The sequence below is a fragment of the Dermacentor silvarum genome, chromosome 4 (assembly GCF_013339745.2).
Source record: "Dermacentor silvarum isolate Dsil-2018 chromosome 4, BIME_Dsil_1.4, whole genome shotgun sequence".
NCBI lineage: Eukaryota > Metazoa > Arthropoda > Arachnida > Ixodida > Ixodidae > Dermacentor > Dermacentor silvarum.
In genome coordinates, this window is record NC_051157.2 from 11,609,493 (window position 1) to 11,633,855 (window position 24,363).

Here is a 24,363-nt window from a genome sequence, read left to right on the forward strand (position 1 = left end):
GCACTTTGTATGCCCCTTAAGATGTACTATGCACTTCTCTATAGGGTTACTGTGACACATGGCGCGTCTGCACCAGAGTGGGCACCAATTCAGTCGTGTCTATGTTATACCAGCACTAACTTGCGCGTAGCCTGAGTAATGCTACGGTGGTGATCTAAACTAAAATTCTGGGGTTTCACGTACCAAAACCACGATCTGATTATGAGGCACGCTGTATAGTCGGGGGTTCAGCATTAATTTTGACCACCTGGGTTTCTTTAACGTGTAACCAGTGTACGGCACACGAACTCTACTTTCTCGACAATTTTCTAATCTGCAATCCATAGGCTGGCTAAACTTTTCCCGGCTACCTTCGAGGAAATAGGGCTACATCTCAGTGTGGGACGCTGCAAGCCTGTTCCGGTTCCATACTACGCAGAGGCGCGAGCAAGGTCCCGCGAAAGAGCCTGTCGGTCCCAGGAGCTAGGGTGCGCCTCCTCCGCCGCTGTGGGCGATGAAGACATCGAGGCACCCTACTAGGAGCCGAGACGTTGCGACGCGGCGTGGGCTCACTGGACTCTATGGGCTCATACACGAGAGCGGCGTCTGGTGGAGCAGGCGCCCTCTCGACGCAGACAGACAGGCCCCCCATTCAACATCGGAGCGCACGCAGACAGCCACGAGCATCGTACACGGTAGCTCGCATGCAGAGCGAGACGCGCGGAAGATAAGGAGATCGTCGCCACTCCGGGAACAGAGCTCCAGACACGCCACGAACCGAGCACGGACTGTGCCTGCAGTGTCTTGCGAGGGAGGACGGGGCAGCTGTCAAAACACCGGGAGGGGGGGGGGGGGGGGGGAGCGTCGCGCGCATCCACGGGCTGAGAGGCAAGCCTGAAGGCGCTACTGAAGCCGGCGAAGCGAAGCTGCACGACGCCAAACAAAGACGAAGCCGAGCTAAGAACTGCCCATCCACTCCGCAGAAAAAGAAAGCTTGCACGCGCAAAATGGCGGACGCCTAACGCTTATCGTCGCCAATCGCTCGACAAGAACGGGGCCGAAAACGAGCACGGCGACACCGAGAGACGTTGCTTTCTTTTTATCCCGTCTCTTTCGTGCAAAAAAAACTTGGAAGAGGGAATCGAGCGACCAGCTGCACAGGTGCCAATTTCACGCGGCGTTTCCTTCGCTCTACAGAAAACTATTTTTTTTTTTCCTCGGTAAAGCAGGGCAGCGAATGTTGCGCTAAGCAAACGATCGGTGGATAGAATGCGCTCAGTGCAGCTTTCCTTCAACAGTCAACCGACAAACAGCGAGTGAAAGAAATGAGCAAGAGGCACAGTGCCGAAAACCAGGCCTGCAGCAAAGACCTGCACTCAGTGATCCGTAGTGCATAAGTGCTACCCTACACTCGTGACGGAATAAGAGACGCTGGAAGAACAGAACTAGTCGGAGAATATATCAAAAATGAAAGGTGTTGGCACGGGGACTCCGTTGCTCAGCAGTGCGTATCTTACACACAATGCTGACAGTGTTCGCAAGAACTCGCGCTCTACACGAAAGCGCGCAACTATAGACTGCCAAGTTAGAGAGTAACTTTCGAATGAAAGACAGCTCGAAAGAATGCCGGCCCCTCTGAACTCAAGGAAACAGGCGTAAAGCAATAGCAGATTTACTTAAACAAACCGTCACCAATCTCTCCAAACGATTCCACGATATATAGTATACACAGGGTGTCCCAACTATCATGCACCAAGATTTAAAAGTAAGCAAATGCCACATAGCTGGACAGAACCAAGGTAATGTTGTTTCCCGTGGCTTGGAGATACTCATTTTTTTTGCGTTCCACCCAATTACATAATCAGTCTTAATTAATTAATCAACTTCTTAATTATTACAATTAGATGAAAAGTGTGAATGAGAAAATTGTGGAGCAACATAAAAAGCTCCCGATACAGCTCTCTGTTGCTCAATACGTGCATAAACGTTTTCCCGAGCGTGAAAGAAGCCCGCGAATACACGCAACATTGCCGCGCGACTGGCCACTCGAGGCACTTTGCACAGAACCAAGGTAATGTTGTTTGCCGTGGTTTGGAGGAATATATATATTCGGGGGGTCGCAAAACCCCAGTGTGAGTCTTCAAATCGAAAACGATCCACAGGGCGCGAGGAGCCAACATAGACGAAACCTATATGTGCACAATGCAGGTATAATCGCCCATATAAAACAAAAGATGCCGGAGTGACGCCTTCGAGAACACGTGCTATTCGAGCACGTTGTCGGCGCACAATTGCAGCCTTCCAAGAAAAAACAACAAAAATCAATATGATTACTGCGACTATAGACAGGAACGTTCTCCATCGGTTCCAATGACGAAGACGGGGCATACAGACCAACGGGCGGCTTCAATGCCTGAAATTACCCCGTGACGAGGAACACACTGGGGCAATTAGGAGGGAAAAAAAAAAACAGTTTTTCTTTGCTCGTAGAGTTCTTCGACTCATTGAGATTAACTCCCGAAAGCGACTACGAAGAGGCCTGCAATTTGTGGACTGTGGAATAAATTTTCATAACCTGTGGCTTTTGAACGCATAGACCTAAATCCAAGCACAGGGGCGTTTTTGCAATCCGGCCTCCCACAACGCAGCCGCCGTGGCTGGAAATCAAGCAGGAACACCATAGCCACCTCGGCCGCGTATAGTCGAGGAGGGAGCGCTGGTCCAGACTCACCACAGACGCCTGTCCGACCGTGTCCAACGTGAGAGAAGTCTAACTGACGCATATCAGGGTCCAAACTGGTCTGCGAAGAGTCCGGACTGTCCGGCACCTCGGGCCAGACCACGACAGAGAGAGAGAGAGGGGTTGCTACTCCTACGCAGACAACCACACCGTTGCATAGCGGCGAGTGCAACGGTGTGGTTGTCTGAAGGAATCACACAAAAATAGAGCATTCCAGGTGTGAAGAAAATACACGCGCCTTCGACATGAGAATTCTGAGAGGTGCCAAAAGGTGGCAGCAAACGGTAACGCCAACACGCCCGGGGGGTGATTTACGGAAGCCACCTATTTTCAAAGGAGGGGAGCCGCAGAACCAGGAGAGCCCGATGTCGCAACCTTGGCCCGCGACACCCGACTCCAGGCCAGCCGCACGCTGCCGCGCCGCGAGTCACACACACACGTGCATGCACTTTCTGCCTCACTCAACCTTTCTGCCTCACTCCCGGCACCTATCGGAAGTAAAAAAAAAAAATAATAATAATAAAAATAAAAAAAAATAAGCCGAACTCAAAACGAACGAAAAGTTGGGACTTCAGAGTCCAACGAGTCCCGAAGTCGGCACAAAAGAATGCTGCGATGGCAATGGTCCTCGAAAGAGAAAGGTCGGAGAGTGGCTCAAAAAAGAACGCGTCGACGTACGCATACACTGAAAGAAAGAAAGAAAGAAAGAAAGAAAGAAAGAAAGAAAGAAAGAAAGAAAGAAAGAAAGAAAGAAAGAAAGAAAGAAAGAATGAATGGGATGAGTTGACGGGCGGTGAGCTAGGGCTCACTCCAGAATGATCACAGAGGCGCCGACCGACCAAGACACTGCCTCGACGCGCGTGCTCCCACCGACCCCCCCGGCCGCAGAAAGCCGCGCTTTTCCAACGCGCCGGCGGCTTCGCCACCGAGCACGGGCGCCAGCCACGAAAGAAGAGCGCGCTGGCAGCAGTGAGCAGCAACAAGCAGGAAGTATACACACAGAAGACTGGCCGAGTTAGTAAAGCCGTCGCGGTAAGAACCCACGCGAGCCAAAGACTAAACACAAAAGCGTTGTCCTGTACCTCGTCTTCCCTCTGTTTAGTCATTTGTGCCAGAAACGGGCGAAGGAGGAGCGACGCCCAGTAGCAGCGGCTCCTCCCTCAAAGCCAGGCGCGAGTGAGTATAGTTCGGGCCACCGTGGTTGGGGCTGCTGTGCCACTGCGTGCAGACGAACCGGTGTTCGTCTGGAGCACACACGCGCGTGCGCACGTCCTGCGCCACTACGAACAAGAGAAGAAAGACAAAGCAGCAGTGGAGTGCTGCATGGTTTCTTTTTCCTTTCCTTGTTCGTTCGTTCTTTGTGTCTTCACTAGAACAGGTTTAATAATAGCTTCGCTCCTAAACGTGTGCGAGTGAGTCGTTTTAGAAAGCGAAGGATATTCAGTGGGGATTTAAAGGTAAATGCGAGAGAAATGCGTTAGCATTACGTCCCACCTCTATTAGGTTCCAGATCCATGATTTAAACCGCGTCCACCATAATTGCAAAGTGTTGTTCAGGAGCTCACTCGACACACGCCCTGCCTCTTATATACGAATATACCACGTGACCGGCTTTTCACGCTTCACACACATATGCACTTTTCCCCACTTCGACGATCCTAATGCTAACGCATTAAAATCATCGCGCTCCGTCCATTCCCAAAACAGTGAGTGGGCATGCGCGGAGGTGGAAAAGCACCGACGTGGTGTATCCGACAAAAAACAGGCGACGCGCGAGGGTAGCACGAAAGATAGGGAATCGTGGAAGAAGAAGAAGAAGAAGAAAAAAAAAAAAAAACTCGCCTGGATATATCGTGCCCTCTACAAGAACAATGGAGTAATTGTGTAATTCCTTTTGGGAGGGGTAAGTTCTTGCTGATAGCTTTTCGGTATTTCTCCTACTCCCCGATGCAGTATGCCGACTCCTTACGATGAAATACACTCACTCGGCTTGTGCCGAGGCTAGCAGAGTGAATATTCTCCGTCGAAGAGCATGAATACTCCCTGAATTGGAATCAAACGCGTGACTAGAAGTCCTATGAACGTACACACGTTATGACTTATAAATGGATGCATGTGCTAGATATGCTGTCAACGCACAATTCGGGCACTTAGGCGAAGCGCTTACGCAAACTAACTTGCTTCGAAAAAGACAGGTGGACTTCGCGTCTTATACTACGAAACCTGAAGCCGACAAGTGATAAGGATAACCTACAAAATCATCACGCACAGCTACGATCTCGCAGTTGTTCTATATACTGTCAGCGTCATCTTGCGTTTCTATCAAAGTAGCACGTCTGTGCTGTAAATACAACAGTCCATGTATAGTCAAGTAAATGAAGAACGCTTGGTTTTAACAGTGTAATCTTGTATACTAATGCGTAGAGTCCGATATCAATGCACACGGTACCGAGAGAAGGCCTAGAGCAGGAGAATCTCACCAGAACTGAAAGTATTGCATGTTACGGTGCATGTGCCCCCACCGACACGAAGTGAAAGTTCCCTAGTTTTCTTTCAATATCATTCTACTTGCAATGAAATATGACAGCTACTTCGCGGTCGCAACAAGGGAGGAAGGGAAAAAGTGTATATTGCGGGACTATCACCACCACGCGATCTCATTTACTCGGATGGCAAGTCGGCGGTGGCAGCACCACGCCCAAGTATGCACGATATGCAATCGACGACACCATGCGTCCGAGGCCCCCGCATTCTGGTCGTTCCACTCGAATGGGCCGCAAAAACGACGCTCGCCACACAGCAAGGACGCGACCACTTCGCGCGACAAGCCGACCGCGAGTAAACGGGTCCGCTTTTGCAGACGGAACAGCGGAGGGAGGCCTGCGTATACTGCAGTCACGCGCAGCGATACGGATCTCGCAGAACACAAAGCCATGGGACGTCGAGAGACGAGAAAGGATGGAGAGAAAAATAGGTGTGTATGCGAGAAGGGAAATCAGCCCGGCCCCAGTTGCTATACTCTATATACTAGACTGCTATCGGGTAAATGAAATGAATAATTTGACGCCAGTTATTTCGGTCTACATGGCCATCCTGAAACGCGGAAGTAGATTTTCTGACGATTCCCTCCATCTTTCCAATATAAAAAATGTGCTCCAAAGTTTGTAATTAAAAAAAGGTAATCCATGTAAATAGTATAATTAGTCAATGGATTGGTTTGGTTTTTCTTGCAAAAGATGTCCGCCTGGGCAGATAATTCATTTGTGGAGACGTAATTCTAGTAAAGCTTGTAGCTATAGGCTTTGAAAAAACAATAAAGAGGCTCGACATAAATAAATACACCCTGTATAATGAGTTCTTTGCAAAAATTACGTAACAAACTTATCTATTATAAATTCTCGCTGGCAGGCGTTACTTACACCTTTGAAAGAAGCCACACAAACAAAAACAATAGAAACATTCCTGGTGGTCCCTTTGTTTACTTTCTTCTCTGCAGTTCTTTTTATTAAAGGAAGAAAAAAAAAAAAAAAAAAATCACCCTAATAATAGCGCACATGGGCATGCTTCTCAAGAAGTGTGATGCTTTTCGTTATCTTACAAGCCCTTGTTGACGAACGCTACACTATGCGCATTTTGAGCACTTCTCCGTCCATCCTAGACCTGTCGGGCCACTCGTCCTTGTCATGTTTTACTGCTTCGCTCTATACGCCCAAAATTAAAGAATTACCAGCTAATCCTATCTGCCACCCTTCGCTGAACGCACGGTGGCTAACAAAACGTCGTCCCAACGTCACCGCTACAGATAGTAATGCAGGATAACATCAGCGCCGTGCTCACTTAATACCCGATAGCGCATCCCTGCCGCTCGTATACACATGTGCGCGACGTGTGGGAACTGCGAGGCGACGCGTCAATGCCCTATTCATGAACTAAACGCGCCCACTAAATTGGCAACAGGCTTTCGTTCACTAAAAGCCATGGTACGCGCTGAATATATATGCCGCTATTGCTCGAGTGTTCAGCGAGAGCAAGCATTTGTGATATTTGCGCACGCATAACATTAATACATCTTGACCACAAGTCCGGCAGCGTTCACTGGCTTTGGAATGGCCTGCAATTATTCTTACCCTTTAGGAAAGGGCGAAACTTCGAAGGGAAATCGGGTTTTTCATGAAATTTGTTCGGGGGCGCAAAAATCGTGAATTTTCGTGTTTTACCCAAAGACTCGATCGCGGCTGATTATGTAGACGACTGTATCAGAACGGATGGTACAGCCTCACAATTCCTATATGCTGGGAGGTGAAACGCACACCACACGCACACATGCACAGATTTATGCCCGTTTCATTTATTTTCTTTCAGTACGCGTATCGAAGCCCGGCGCGTGCGCACCCTATCAAAGTCTCCGCATATGTTCAGCCAGCAAATTGAACTAATCAGTTTTCAGTGCACTTCTAGCCTTGCTTATTTTTCTATAGTCTCGCCTCGAGTGTGGGCAAACTAGTCACACCAGCAGCAATCCGGACACCCAGCTGTGTCAGGAGTATAGAGAGGAACTCGCCGGTCACTTTCAGAAAGTCTCACGCGTCCATGGATGCGGTTGCGCTGCATCGAACTCTCGCTGGGTATGCGGCCACGAATCGACGAAAGAAAGCACACTTTTCACCGCTCGCCAGAAAACCGCTCTGTTCACTGCAAGCTAATTCACGCGCAAAACTTGCGCGCATCCACCTAATCGCGCCGCCATCAGTGTGTACACACAGACGCGTATAGAAAGAAGACCCGCGTGCAGCGAAACAGGAAGACTTCCTCATGAGCGCCACTTTTTTCTGCTTTTTTTGCCTGTCCTTTCTGATCTTCCTCTTCTCGCCTTCTTCCTATCTGGATATCGCGTACAAATATAGCGCCGCGCATATCTGTCTACCTAAGTGAATACGATGAAAAACAGACTCAGTGAGAGCGTTCCCGCGAAGGTCGTTCCGTGCAACGTTGGTTCCGCGGGATGCTGGCTACGCGCCGCCGTAAGCGAAGGTGCGTCGAGTCACAAGATCAGCATGTGCGAAAACGAGGACGTTTTGGACCGATTTAGCCACAGCGCGCCATGAACACAGGAAGGAGCATGCAAACCTATCGGGCAACTTTTCGTAAAGCACGCGTAATTGCCATAATGAGCGGGCAATATTTGTACGGCGAATAAAAGGAGCGGCATTGTCGAGTATAGGTCATATACGTGAGGAAAAAAAAAACATAAACGAAGAAAAATACTACTCGCCATGTTTACACTTGTTTTCAATTTATTATAGTACATCGTCTGGATGCTGCTGCTCATAGCAGGCACAGCGTAAACTCCACAGAGCATTTACAAGGACAAAATGACACTGCGCGAAACCGCGTATAGAGAAAGTCAGCGCCGCTGAAGGCTCGCTCCTTGCGATCGACAGCGCCTATGTTACGTCAAAAACGACGAGCCACAAAACGTCGAACAAGCGCGCGCCTTCGCAGAGAACTAAAGGGTTGCCTTTGTGGAATATTATAAGCTCGAGAGGGCAGGTCTTACACACTAAACACAAATAATCCCAGATGGGAGTAAATGCCTCGTCGCCTAGCGCATTCCCGAATGAGAGTTTAATATACTCCATTCATATGGAGTTTTAGTTAACTCCATCTCTCACAAGAGTTTTTATGGTGTCCAAATAAGAGTGAATTTACTTCATTTGTCTCGGGAGTTTTTACGGTGTTCCAATTGGAGTGAATATTACTTCATTTACGGAAGGGGTTTTTAGGTATCCTAATTGGAGTGAATATTACTTCATTTCTTGAGGGAGTCTTTAAGTGTTTAAATTGGAGTGAATATTACTTCATTTCTGGAAAGTGTTCTTGAGGTGTTGCAAATGGAGTAAATACCAATCCATTTCTGAAGACAGTTTCTTTAGATCCTTCAACATTATTTATACTTTTTTTTCCTGCAATGAATTGAAGCAGCAGCTTTCGTGCCGTGCCTTTATGACACTTATTAATGACTGATGAAGTAGTGCAGATGCTATGTTTTGTGTCGGTAACAACCTTTACCGTAGCTTATTTTGTTTTCCACCTTCCTAGTTAGATTTTGAATGTATTTATAAAACTTCACTGGAGACTAATATAAAATTGAATTATAGCAAGAGCATTTATCTACCCATCTAACTTCCCTTTCTCGGCTAGTCAACTCTGTTCAATAACGTAAATCGAAACGCGAATTCAGCACAAATAAAACGACCGCATTTGCGCTTTCACGTACGCGAGAGTATGTGACATTCACAAGGTTCAAGTTGGCACGGCGATTTTTCTTTATACCACTAGATCATTATACTTGACAGGATTATATTCTCGCCTATGTATTTCTTGTTAGCATTTCAACGCACGTTATGATTAAATGAAGAAAATAAAATGCGGTTTTCCGGATAGCGGTATAATGTATATTTTATTTGTAGGCATTACAACATCACACGGGAGACAAAACATAGAGGGAAACACAGAATTTTAAGAAAAGTACGCGTAATAAGAGCATGTTGCTTGAAATGATAGATATCAATTAACAATAATATAAAGCATATACCATACATCAGCAAGGCCAAGAGTCCAACATAACGCACATTCAATAAACAAACGCGCACGACAACAACACACTGCTGATGTACTGATAAAAGGAAGCGCGGACAACATTGAATGACAGAACGATGCGCAGCCAACTGTAACAACAACTTAATTACTCGAGTGAACCATACAGACTATCGCTCTCCTTAACTTGGGGGGAACCACATTTAAAACAAGACATGTAATCCACTTACAAAAAAAAAAAAAAAACAGCTTAACATGGCAGCCGACCTACACACTTTTGCAAACGGTTTTTACTAAGTATGTGACATTGTGAGAAGTCCGTAGATAATCCCGTATTTCGAAATTGGATGGAGCTGGATTCTTCCTAAATTATTGAGGACAGATGTCAACAAGTGAACACGCCCAAACGACACGTACAGAAAATTTGACTGCTGCCAAACCGACGTGCAAGTTTATGATCGCGCCCATTGACCATACCACTTTTAGGGTGCCTGAATGGCATCCTCCTCGCCGGGAGAGGGAGAACACGCAGGCACGCTAGCGACAACGGACACGCCGCATTACGGTGGGGTCAGTGTCCACAAAACCTGTCAAACGCCTGTCGGAGTGACGAGAGACGGCGATTGTTCTCGCCTCCCCAACTTTCTTGCAGTCCCCATGCTTCGCGTCGCCTTGAAATTAGTGGCGCGTCTGTGCCTGCCTGAGCGCTGACCGATGTCAAAACCCGGGAATATAGTTTTGCTGCAAGCGGTGCTGCAGCAAAACTATATGCACACGGACACACATGAAAGCTTTCATGCGTAAAATTTCACGAAAAAGCAGTGCCGTACACACACAGTAAAAACGCACGTGCGCACACACGCGCACATACACTCAAGCAAAGTGCACACGCGCCCTTTCCTCCCGCACTCACACCCAAGCACAGACACGCTATTTTTTCGTCATAATATCGGCCCGCCCACTTTGTATAATAATAATAATATCGTCATAATAACGGACCGCACTAATGGCATTCTCAGCTTAAATCGAGTTGCTAAAGAAAGCGTTAGCGCCACATTAAAGGCACCTCCTTCGATACGTGTAACACGTAACGCGACGGCCGAAACGTTCAGGCTCAGCTGGTTCATACAGCATCGCCTGCCATTCTCGAACAATATTATTCTGGCACGCCAAGGCGTCCACTAGAGCACAAGTAAACGCCGCAACTCCGAATGCAAGTACCACTAGCTATCTGCAACGCTCACGAAAAATCGTTTCACCACGTTCACCACGTTTCACCTGAGGTGACTGATGCGAGGTTGGCTCCGCTGGACGAGGCTAGTCGGGCGTGCGTGAATGACATGGCGGCTGCCCGGCCTAGGGCAGGTGTCAATGGATGTTAGGCCTAAAATCACGTCTTCATGCCGTCGTCGACGAGGCGGTCGGAATCTCCGTCGTGTGCGGCGTGCTGAGGAAGATATCGAGATGTCGTTGCTGCCACGGTGACGGCAAAGGCTTGTAGAAACGGCCGCTGATTATCCAAAGTAGTATCCATGAGTTGAAGTGCACGAAAGAAGAAAAAATTGCAGAGCCGTATAGGACACGACTGTGCCTAGTATGCGACTGCCGCTCTAGCCTCGATTTTACTCCATTTACATATGAGATTTTTCGTGAGGAAGAAAACTCCATTTTAAGACTGATTTTACTACATTTATGAGTGTTGGGATTGAATTCACGTTTTTATATCGAATACGTTCCCGCTGATGAAATAAGATTTGGCGCCGAGTAGTTTAAAAACGTTGCGCGTCGTATCTCTTACCTATGCGGCCTGTAAGTTGTGTTTACAGTGCACGGAGGAAATACATTTTCACTCCATTTCACGGCACGAGGTTTTCGCACTGATAAACACCATTTTGTAAATGGAGTGATATCAGGTCATTCCGTTTTTTTCCTCCATCATTTCGGGAAGGAGGTAAAATCATGGTTTTATGCTCTTTTACTCCATGGTGATGGAGTAAATGTATTGGGCGATGGAGTTTTAAAAGGTATTAAACCATAGAAACCCCCATTCAGGCTTATTTGTGTTTACAGTGTAAAACCGCGTCAACACCACCTAATGAATGACATCAAAGAAGGGGCGACCAGTCATATGGAAGGACAGGCTTAGCGTGCAGACATAGAGCGCGGCCTAACGCGCAACTCCGCTATAGCAACGACGCTCAGAGAGTCAGCGGAGCACACACGTACACCGGACAAACGCACGCATTTATGGGCGAAACCAACAAGGTCAGCGGACGCCTTCCATGCCACTTCATCCATTACGCGACGTCACTCTTCATGCCGTGTGGTCCCGGGCCACGTAATGGGAAACACAACCTCGGAGTCGTATCAGCGCCGCATGAATAACATTTTCTTCTTCGCTTCATGCGACCAACAAATGCCATTCACCTACAAAGCGTCAATTACAAGAGGGGCCTCTGTCCACACTCAGCCACGCGAACAGAGGGAGGTACACAGCCCAGAGCGCTCGCTGCAGAGCTTGTTCTCGCGCGTCATATATGCTCTAGCCACTTTGTACCGAAACACGCAGATCTGCAACACGCAGAACCTGCCGCGATGGCTCAATGGCGCCCTTCTGCTTGTCACGAGGCCACGGGTTTGATTCACGGCCGCGGCGGCCGCATTCCGGCGTTCGCGAAATGTAAAGATGCACATGCCATGCCAAATAACCCCATGATATCAACAACAATTACAAGCGCTACACTGAGGTGCCTCTCTCTCATAGTCCCCCCCGTGTTGCGTTAGGACCACACCAATCGATCAATTATACTTCCATCTGACCCGATCACATGGCCGGGTGCGTGCTGTGCGAAGACGCAATAGCGACACCTGTCGACCTGTCGCTAAAGGTTCTTGGAAGGTGCAGCTGACGAAGGCAAGAGGACGAAGATTGGTGTCCATAAACATTTTTTTTTTCTGTCAACGGCCGCTTGGGCGCTGTTGTCTTCGAGCAATCGACAACCAAGTAGCCCAATACTTCACGCTGCTTTGAGTACCTATACACAAGCAGACCTGCAAGAGATGCTTGTATATGGCTTCTGATTAATTTTGATCAACTAAAGTAGTTTGATGTGCATTAAAGGCTGATGACACGGGTGTTCTTTAATAGCGATATCTTTTCCCCCGTATGGATTCCCGCTAGAAATTGGTTGCCATAGCAACAACCTACTCGAAATTCACGAAGTCGTTACAAAAGCCAAGCTGGGAACAACTGCCGCTGTTATAACGGGGGCACCGAGGTTCAGCTTCGAGACCTTCATAAAAGGTTTTCTGGAAGCCGTATTTTGTGATGACTATCTTCCTCCAATTATTATTTCATACCATCCGCCATGGTGAGAGGCACCCTGGCGAAGAGAATGCAGGCAAACAAATGGAAAACAAAAAAAAAAAAAAGAATCGTTACAGAACACAGCTCCTGGCCAATGTCGGCATAAAGTGCTACTTGGTCAACACCACCTATAGAGTATCGCCTAGACTCTGTCCTCGCCACGTCAATGTGAAATTGCGCGCAAAAGCTTGCAGGCGACGCCTGGCAAGCCCTGACAGGGTCAAGACGCGCACCGAGCGAAGCCGAGCTGGACCGTAACGGCAAAACAGCGTAAAAACCCAGTCGCGTCCAGTCCTGCAGCAACGTAGGACGAATGAGACCTTTAGCTGCCAGACGACAAAACCAGCCTAGATGGACGAAGCTCGTTATCGAAACAGGCAAAAAGCGTGCTTACGCAGGCGCGCGAACTGAGCGCTATTTTTCGCCAGCGGCCGCGGGATACGACAGCGACCGACACTGCATGCTTCGAGGTCGCCCATCAGCTGGATTGTGCGCTCCGCGTTGCCTGCCTCAAGCAGTTGGCCGCGCGCACGGCTGGCTTTATACGCGCTATATCGACGTCAGGTACGGGGATAGAGATAAGCGCCGAAGTCGCCCAGCGGGCCATGCGACGGTGGTGTCAGTGCGCGTATGTAGACCGCTCGCGCGTCGATAAACGGTCCGTCGAAGCAGACGAAACGAAAAGCAGAGCAAGACGACGACGACGAAAGCGACACGGTCATTGCTGACCACAACGCGCTCTCGTTCCCAAGGGCGCGCCAATTACACGCATTAGCGGGCACGGATTTGCGCGGGCGTCATCTGCCGCAGGACAGGGGAGCGTACCCCCGATTGGAGTGACGATGTTGCACGTGAGGGAGAGATCCCGAAGTTTCGGTTGGACGATCGGATTGTCGCGGCACGTAACGAGTTGTTATACGCGGCCGAAGGAACGCAAGAACACGGTAAAAGACAACACTGAGAAGCGACGTGACATTCAAGAGGACTATAGACTTACAAGAGTAGGCCGTTGCAGGCAACGGAGCCAACTCGGAACTAGCAAACGTAATAACATAAACATTGAGGCCATCACATTAAGCGGCAACCACATGCACGCGATATTCAAGCGACGCGTCGCATCGCGGCGTGGAGCAACCATGCACATGGACGCGACATCGCGCAAAAATGTAGCTACAAATTTTTACGCTGTTGTCCGAATAAATACACTCGTGCGCCTATAACGAAATTGCAAACGTACCACGAGGCCAATGTTTTAACCAAAGTGTATTAGATCTAGCTTCAATATGCTGTCATCGCCAGGGTGAAATGTCGTAGCAAAATTCAAAACACTTTCGCGGCTCTCGGTGGCATCTCAGTCCTAACAGCGTCAAAACAACTCAAAACTTATCTCAATAATAACTACAAGACAACGCCCATATAATCTGCCCTGAGCTTCAGATGAGACGAAGCAATGGCTGATTTCACTATTAATTTTTGCTGTCACTGCCGAGCGCAAGTTGCAAGAGCAAATTCAGATCGAAGCAGGAGGACATGGTTGCCGACATGTTTTGCGCGATCACGCTATAGCTGTCCCCAGCGGAAGTCGCCGCGGGAATTTACGGGCGACAAGCGACATTTTCGGGCTGGCCAAGAACCGACAACGACGGATCGCCCTCCGCGACGGCAAAAACTGTCGCTCGAAAACCGCGAGCATGTGGTTGCCGTTTTACGAAAGTCAGATCTCAGTATATATTTCTAGAGCTGCTGCCAGCGATGAACCGTGACGACGTGGTGCGCTTGGTCGTTATACGTTTATCTACTCTAGCAATTATTAAAAAAAGTTGCACTCGTTCGTTACAAAGGACAATGCTACATGACATAATTACGACAACTCTTCCACGCTGAAACTCACAGTGGAGTTCAGTAACAAGAGATCAGTCTTCAGCAATAAACGGCCTTGCAGCTCTTTTATTCCTATGCCTACGGGTTTGATGTGCCTTCTCCACAAAATGAACTCACGACAGTGCCGAAACATGCAGTGCATATACTCGCATCAGCCCGCATCGAGCGACTGCGCGGCATCGCAAATAACGTTATGCGCACCAATGTTTTCAAAGCTTGGACAGAGAATCAGTATAGCCTCCCACATATATTGATGCTTGAACAAGATTGATTTTCTCGATGTTGAACACCAGCACCTGACGGACAAATTTCGTTCTAAATATTCAAACAGATACTGGGTCACCACGAATATATGGTTTCAGAGCCGTTACACATGCGGCGTCATCGGTCTCATGCTGCAAAGAGCAGTTAGCAAAGTTCCTCACTAAAAGCTCTACTGCTTCCTCGACAACTGCTTGCGCCAGCCTGATATATGGCCAGTACGTCGCGTCTCTGATCATGTTTTGGGCTAGCACATAACACATATGCGCATCAGGAGCATATATAGACGAACAACAAGGATCGAACAAGATGTTCGTTCCTTGAGTTCACGCTTAGCTTGAATATTGACGCGCGCTCAACAACCGTGGCAGTCATCTTGCGCGGACAGGGCGACTGAACTGAACGACTGCATTCTTCTTTCTGGGGTTTTACGTGCCAAAACCAGTTCTGATTAGGAGACACGCCGTAGTGGAGGGCTCCGGATTAACTTTGACCACCTGGGGTTCTTTAACGTGCACTACAACGCAAGCACACGGGCGTTTTTGCATTTCGCCTCCATCGAAATGCGGCCGCTGCGGCCGGGATTCGATCCCGCGATCTCGTGCTCAGCAGCGCAACGCCTTAGCTGACTGAGCCACCGCGGCGGGTCTGAACAACTGTACAGATCAGTCAGACGTCACGACGGAAAAGACTCCATCCTGACATCTGGCGCCCACCAACGGTCAGTCCTCGCACGAACACCGCGTACACGACATGAAAAGTGATACGCAAATGACGAACTGCTCCACCAATTCATCGTGACCCGATCGCGGACATGCCATCAATGTGGACAGCGAAATAACCCCCCTATATACAAGGAAAGAGGCGAGCCCTCGCGCAAGGTTTCCGAAACCGTACGGAGCCGCGTATTACGGGGCGCGGGAACGAGCGAAGCGGCCACGTACGCGTCATTCGGAGGTGGGCGAACCACGAACCGTTGCCAAGGCAGCAAAGACGAATCACACGGACGCTGCGCATGCATACATATACGACACAGCAAGCGACTTGAGCTCATAAAACACAGGACGATCAGGCCGGCATCGCCTAAAGCATCACCTATAGTGTCGCTACATCACCCAGGTCGCAACGCCATCTGTCGTTGGCGAGTAGGTCTCGCCCAACCCGCCAAGGTAGCCACAGAAGACGGCGAGATATCGCTCAAAATATACGCTGCAGCGGCACAACTCCATGCATGCAAGAGCGCGCGCATTCGCAGTCCAAGCGTGGGCCGCGCGTGCAAGCGGACAGGCGATGCTCTTCAAAAGCACAACGCGGAGCATCTTGTCACCGAGCAAAAAGATGCATCGCGAGTCCTCCGATCACGCCGCCCTTCTCACGTGCGATGAAGAAACCCCCACTCCCGCAAGCAAGCAGCCGTCGCCGCCGCGTGACAGGACGAGAGACAGGCACAATGCGAGGTCAACCCTGATGGACGGCGGCCGCTAGCGCCGCGGCACGCGCACAGCTGTACAGTATACACGCGCATACTATACGGGCCTCGAGCAAGCGAACAGACCAGGCCCAAAGAAACGCACCGCCCGCGCTAACAACCGCGCCCGCAGCGATCTGCCAAGCGGCCTGCTCGTCGTCGTTACGCAGACAGACAGGCAGGCAGCGGAGTAAGACGCGACGGATCACAAACGCGGAGCGACTCGTTCTGCCGATTGGGGTCAAGTTGAAGGCAACGCCAGTCCCCCGAATATGCACGCTCGATTGGACCTCCTCCTCGATGCGATCGCCCGCGCCTAGCGCGCACGGATATGCATACGTACGTACGTACGCACACATACACGTTCCTTGATGACGTTCAGGTCGCGCAGCTTCCAGCCACGATTACGCCTTCAACGCGAACACAGTGTGCGCGTGTGTATGTGTACGTGAACCGTATAACAAGGGCCTGCGCTCCGCACTCAAGATTGCGTGCGGAGATGGCACGACGGGCCGCTGGTACGTAGGTTCACCTATACGCGAAGGAACCGTAATTATATGGTCGCTCTCGGATTCGAGCTCTCCTCTCGCGCAGCCGAAAGAGAGCGAGACGTTTGTGCGCCAGCGTGACTCGTAGGATTGCGCGTACGCACGCACGCGCGTTAAGCATACGCGCATCTCCAAGGTCAAGAAAGCAAAGAATGGGAAAAGCCCTCACCTCCACTCCGGGTCACGGGTGAGCCCCGGGAGCACAAAGGAGCGGCCTCGTGCGCTCGTGCTCCACTAATCCCTGGTCAAGGTTTATAATAAACCGCGGCGCGGTCAGGCCACGTTTATCTATACATATACATACGCGGGCCGCGTGATTATTCCGCGTTTTTCATACACAATGAATCCTGACCAGCCTCCATTCTACTGAGTTATGGACCAGAACTGTCATCACTCGACCAATTCAGGCAGATGAAGAGAGACCGCTGAGATCCCTGTATAGACTGAGTGCACGCAGTTTTCAACAAACAGGTCGCGCGCGCAGTCCAACAGTTGGAAAATGAGCGCACGCGTGCAGCGGGATCAGCTGATGTCGTTAGGTTTCGTTCCAGTACACGTTTAACAGTTTCGCCGAAGTTAACATAACGGACGGCCGACCCGACCGGCACTTCAAGACATGCTTTACACAGTCGGCAACTTTTCCCGCATCTCCGTGGACTGCGACAAATTGCGCGGCCTTTGTGGCATAACGACGACGAGTGAGAAGCGACATCCCCTTTACAGTGGTCACCGGGTGGCGCGTGTCGCAGTATCCACAAATGAGGATGTAGTTAGCCAGCCCGAGGTCTTGGGCTTTAAGAATAATAGAGGTACGTGTAGAAACCCGATGCTCTATACTCCACGCCACCATTAGGATAATGGAGGAAAGGTTTATAAATATATGCGGTGGAGAATAGTAAAGAGGGCTGGAGTATTGTTGGCGTAATGGCAGAGAACAGACAGAAAATACATTAATGTTTAAGACAATACATTTCTAAGAGATTCGGTGGTTCGAGAGCCGATAACAAGGACAGAAGGTGAAATGTACCGAACTTCGTGCCATCAGCCACCACCCCGTTTTTAAGAGTATGCTAATAAAATCAATCCATCGTTTCCTTTTTATTCCTGTGGCGCCTCTACTACATAATTTTTACCTCACAGAAGGCACCCACGGCTTTCTTGGGAGACCATAAAGCACGGTGGGGCCGTCCCTCTTATTCTGCGCACTAAAGCAGGTACAGGAACACGTCTTCTGCTAAATCTTGTAGTGCGAATCCCCGCCCCCGCGAGCAGTGGGCGCCTCCGTGGTCGCGCTGACCGCACGACATGGTCGGAGAGAAGACGCAACCAAAGGATGCACGCCAGGCCTCCGCCCACTCACGCTTTGTGCCCGTCCGGCCGCCGCAACGCCGTCAGAGGCGGCGGCGGCGGCGTCGGGTGGGACGGCGAAGCACTTAGGCGGCGGACTCCTTGCACAACGACGGCGGAACGCGCGGCGACCCTGGGCGATAATTGCGCCATCACGCACGCACACAAACACTCGCTCACATATCAAACGTGCGCTTACGGCCACGCGCTGGCACAGACACAGAGACAGCCTGGCTCTCGCACGGCGCGCGCTGTTGCCACCACGACGACAGCGGTTGCGACGACGGTAAAGCTGGCAGCCGAGACGGCCGCGGCGAAGCAGGCTGCTGCTGTCAGTGGTGCGCACATGTGTCGTGCAGGCACCGGCACGACCCGGCCGTCACGACTGTTGAGTGCAACACGGTCACACAGCTCCATCACTACGCGGAAGTGAAGGACGATTCGGGAACCCGCGGCGACTGATTGACAGGGTTTAACGTCCCCGAAACGCCAGGTGTGCCAACTACAGCCCAACAGCAAACCCTCTTCAAGTTAATTTCTATATGCCTTCTTTCTGCGTGCGATCTTGAAAAATCCATCCTTGTGCATGTACCAGCTCTCTGTCGAGCCCGTCTCTACTCGTATGCGCCGTGCCTCTCTTGCATGTCCAGGCCAAACAGCAAGCTTTCTCGCTGTGAGACACACGGCAGCGAGAGGGCTGCGCATTATTTTTGACAACCTAGCCATGGTTATTCCGTGTGCACCCAAAGGTGGCAACGCGATTGTAATTTTTGCATTCATTCCGCACCAATGGGAATGCGGCCGCCGCAGCAAGGAATCGAACCCGCGACCTCGTGCTCGGCAGCAGAACGACACGACTACTGAATCACCGCTGCGGATGATCCGCTGAGGTCCATGTGATCTGTGACTTGGTGATGGAATTAGGCTAGTACGCAGCCCATTAATTCGTGTAGACCGAATAATACGGGAAGTCGAATCAACCAGAGTGACACTGTTGTGCGACCAAAAGCTCGCCAGGTGAGCCACTATAGGAGGGAAGAGAGATTGTGAAAACTAACGAACAGCCTCACGCCATGAAGCTGTCGCTTATACGTATACGTGCAGTCGCCTCGACAGCTTTTTCATGTCTTGGACGAACTACAGGCAAATAAATGCTTGTCATCGAATTTACACGCAACAATTGCTCTACAGTATGTGATTCGAGATGTCCACAGCGCGCACGGTGAGATCTCGGAGGCCATGTTCCCAACGAGTATAGTTTGCGTTATTACATTACGTTATTATAGAAGAAAATCAGGCGTCACCGTCTATGCCAGTGGCTCAAAAGGTACTGTGGCACCATGACAATGTCGATACATGGAAGGTACGGTTTATCTTGAACGCGACTTGTCCTGATTGGGGTCTTGGCCTTACGAATGACAAAGAAAGAGATAGACAGTGAGAGAGTGAGAGCGGCTGTGCATGTCACTCAGCCTCTTTTCTGCGTGGGCTCTGAGATCCTTCATACGCCGCCCTCTTTTGAAATGGTATCGTCCTCGGCACAGATGCGTGCCGCCGCCCGCTAAATTTAGCGTCGCAACCCTCAAGCAAGAAACAAAATGGCGGAGCACAAAAAAAAAATATTAGTAAAACAATAAAGATGTGTCTCTAGCATTCGCCCCGAAGTTTCCACGTGAAGTAAATAAGCGTGTTCGTTACACGCTTCTTACGAATTGCATGTTGCGCATTTTATGGCGACGATAGTTTTCAATCACCAGCGCTGAAGAGACGACCGATTCAATAGCTGTACTGCTCCACAACCGTTGCGGATCTACTGATGAATGAATGAATTGTCTCAAGAAGGGAGAAAGCGGCCCACTATAAAAGTTCAACTGATGCTGCATTCTGAGGAATAACAAACACCGGATGAAAACACAAGCGCAGAAACAAGCATCCTGATGCCGTAGGGTCGTAGCAAATCCTTAATTGCATTAACTGATCATTTTCTCCTAGATATGCCAGAAATAAAGTACTTACGCACCGGCATACAACTTTCTCAATGCAAAAGGCTTCGACAGAGTCGACGCTCCTATGCCAAGCTGAAGTGGCAAAGCCCCTTATATTACTGACTGACCGCACCGCTCCAGCGGCGACAGACGACGCGTCAAGGTGGCAGCATCACGCACTTTCGAGGCTTATATTTCGCGCATACAAATACACAGTAAAGAAAGAAAGCGAAATAAACAGAATGGCGTTCTGCCAAATATGACGGATGCTGGGAGCCCTGTCACTTGCATCATCGCTCTAAATCCAGGTGCTCGAGTATATGAAGTCTCTTAAAGCGGCTCGTTCAACGACGACGTACACGTCGCGATCGCTGTTATAGAAGGCACGGACCGAATATCTCGCCAACCAGCTATCCCTCTTGCGCTCAAAATACCTGTCCAATGAACGTGACAGCGTGACAGGACTTTTTACTCAACACGAAAGCGGCGCAAGCTGTGCGCTTCCTGCATTGGCGGCAGACACTGACGGAAGACCGCCGCTAATTTGAAGCCGTATAATTCGATCAATCCGCTTGACACGACCACGTGCATTCCCCACGACGGATGCCATTACGACTTCGTCACGCCTATTCTGCAATTTATTTTTTTCTTTCGGAGCTAAAGGATGGCGGACGTGCGGGTGTAACTGGACCAGTTCTGACGGTTAATCTCCGACGGTTCCTTTGAAAGCTGTTAGCTGTAATGGTTGCGCGAAGAAATCCAGGGAAAGAAAGAAAGAAAGAAAGAAAGAAAGAAAGAAAGAAAGAAAGAAAGAAAGAAAGAAAGAAAGAAAGAAAGAAATGTGAAGTTCTGTCAAGCTACAGAGTCAACGACAATCAGAATGCCCTTCCACAGTTACACGCAAGACTGCGAAGGCGAAAATTAAAGGTGCGGCTGGGCAATGTAGTCATACTGAGACACAAAGTATTTCTTCTGTATTTACCCTGCTAGTGTCCGTCGTCTTTGGGTGCGTTGCCGGCTTCGCAATTAAAGCACTCGCTCGACCCTTTTTGGCCTAAATTAAAAGTACACGCGCGGCAGGCTCGTTCTGGGCCACCCCGAACATCTGACTGCCCACGCGGAGTTCACGTAAACGGAACTACAATGGGAGAACACCGGAAATCGGCTTCCCACCAACCGGGATCCGGAAGGCTTTCACAGCATGCACTGCATATGTATACGTGCTTCGGAAGCGCGGCCACGCTTGGATACGTCGCTGTCGGTGGGAAAGATGACAACTCGCAGATAAACCGGGCGACTGGTTCCTGCAACCTCAAGAAACGCGTTCCCACTAATCCTACGCGTATGCTGACGAGTCGAAGTAACAATACGCAAGGACTCCGCACTCTACAAACGATTTCGTTTACCGACGCGTAAGACAGGAAACCAGTGGCGAGCTGGGCAGTTCGCTGTCAGAACACTCTCCGAAACATAAATGAATGTTCTGGTAATACGCCACTTAGGAAGTGCAACAGGTTATCAGTAGGCTGGAAGCTTCCCCTGAAGTGTATTGACCGCGCTACTACTATTAACTCCCTTTTATTGCGAAGCATTCTTTGGTTCATTGATGGTACTTTGCGACCTGTCTCGCCTCGCTTTAAAAGAAGGGGGGGGGGGGGGGTAGGCAAAGAAACTGGCAGACTCAATTTTAGTTGACATCTAGGTAAAGCGAAGCATTCTTGGTGTGACTGGCTCATGAACCATGCATGTGTGTATGAGATGCGTAAATTTCGAGGTATAAATATTCGTATTAAAGAGCAGCATGTTTGTTTATTTCGCTTTATCTGCCTTGATGGGCCTAAATTTCAAAGCCATTTATACTTTTCTGAATGCAGACGGCAATACGACTAGGTTCCCATAGATTCCCACAGTTCGTGGGATCCGCACTTTTTTTTTTTCTTTTCTTTTTACAAAATCCCGCTATCGCTGATTACACAACCAGCTGGCAACCAGTAAGTGTGCACTTACGCCGTTATATTGCAAAAACAAAAATGCGTCGCGCTTCGATTCCCAAGAACGAAAGCTCATGAAATGATTCTGAAGAATTCCGCGAAATTCTTCAGAATACGAAAACGAAAAAGCCTACGAATGAGAGGAAGTGGGTGGACGGCTGTACAAAGAAGTCGTCGCAGCCGTTGTTGCTAAGAAATGCAAGTAAAATACAACTAATTACGCTTGCAATTGTTTGCATACTCAAAAGCCCACCAGCGACACAACATTACCGAGAAAGAAAAGCAACGGCGGATCCCTCGAGAAGTGACTGCATTAGAAGACCCAAGTTCAAAACACTGCGGTTCGAAACAATGCGGTTTTCGTGTGCACGAAACACCGACGGTGCAAGTTACATCGAACTCGGTGATCTTGATCATTGCGTTCCAAGTTTCAACTGTGTAGCCCTTCCCCCGGATATATGTGCGGCTATGCACGCTGAAAACGCCACTCCTCGTCAGCTTACCGAAGCGTGCTAAGATGCCGCGCTTGCTAAGAGGTCACAAGATAGGCCACGTGGAAAAGCCGAGTAGTCGTGGTTCCTCCTTCATCAAAGAATAGTTGAGGCGTCTGCCTTCAGCACCGAGGACGCTAAGGCATCTGCGGTTTATGTTTCTTAATGTATGTTTATTGCATACTGCAGACTGCATATTGCATACTGCAGCCAAAGCAGAGTAGACGAACAAGGAAAAAAATAGAACATAGCAGCCAGGTTGAGATTACACAATATGAAGATCTGGTCCATTTTGTAAGCCGTTCAACTGTGTTATGGTTATATATACATATTGTAATGCGGTTTATTGACGAGTCAGAAACGCGACCGTCTCTGTCGAGCGTCGGACACCGAGAGCGCGAGCCCATCTTCGTCGGCGGGCCGATGATGATAGTGCGTCCATAGGGCGCGCCAGTCTTCTTCGCTACAACTGCCCCCTGGAGAAGAAGGAGCCATCCTGGCGACTCAAGGAGAGAAGAGGACAAGGGGGTCGTAATAGGGTTGTAGTTGTAATAGTTGTAGCGAAGAAGACTGGCGCGCCCTATGGACGCACTATCATCATCGGCCCGCCGACGAAGATGATAGTGCGTCCATAGGGCGCGCCAGTCTTCTTCGCTACAACATATATATTTTTTAAAAACGAGTACTAGAACGTATCGGCTCTTGCGAAGTATGGTGACAGGGCGTACCATCGACTTCCTCTCACGTATCACAAGATCCAAGAAGGAAGTGTGCTCCCTGTCCCCTTCCTTCCAAACCCACCGGCTAGATCGGCAGTGACTTCAGGCTACGAGAAGAGTGCCGCTAGAAGCCAACGCGAGGGATCACGCAACGGCGAACGCTGTTCCCGGAGGCGGCCAGCGCGCGTTAAACGTGCACCCCCGCTTCCACCCTCCGCGATCAAGCAGCAGCAGCAGCAGCCACTTGCGAAAAACGAGGCCAATTGGGGTCAACCGATCACGCAGAGCCGCAGTCGAGGGGAACAGCAAATCGACAAGGGGCTCGAGCGATCGCCGATCTGGCACGACGTGGCCTTCGTCTCCCGCCTGCTCGGCCGCGTCAAACACGGCATTCACTCGCTTCCTCCCCCTACCCTTCCAAAGCCTTGCGCCAATCGAGCGACGCAGGGTTGCACGCGCAACCCCAAAGGAGCCAACGTTCGCGGCTTGCATGTATACGAATATAGCCCGCAATATTGCCCGGGCACAACCTCACATCGCTAAGCAGCGGGGCAGGTCGAAGTTCAAACCCATCGACCCCAACACGAAGTGTTCTTTCGTTCGAAACTTTCACGTGGTATAAGGGAACATGCAGGGTCAAACGGGTTAAATGCGTGAGTACAGGGGGAGGAGGTAGCTGCTAACGGTGGGGAGGGAAACGCCCCCGTCTCGGACACGACGCTCAAAGGTTGATACTGTATATACTATTCCGCGAGTACGTTGCAATTGGTACGCAAACTGCAGGATCCAGATAACTTCAATGATAAAATAAACCTTTCTTTGGACCGCAAGCGATTTCGTTTAAGAATATTTTTGTTCACGCACATTCAGCGGGTGCGGACTATTCAACAGTTCTGAATCAAGCAGAAAAATCTAGAAAGACTTTCATTTTGTCAAGCAATCGCCAACAAATTCCTTTCTTTTCCTTTCAAAGCTGCCCCCATTTGTCA

At 49.7% G+C, this 24,363-nt stretch overlaps 1 protein-coding gene across 4 annotated transcripts in view; it reads right to left on the bottom strand.

The window, feature by feature from the left end:
* The window catches only part of LOC119449448 (restin homolog), a 126,077-nt gene that overhangs the window by 67,717 nt on the left and 33,997 nt on the right, over positions 1-24,363 (bottom strand). The gene's annotated exons all lie outside the window — the stretch shown is intronic.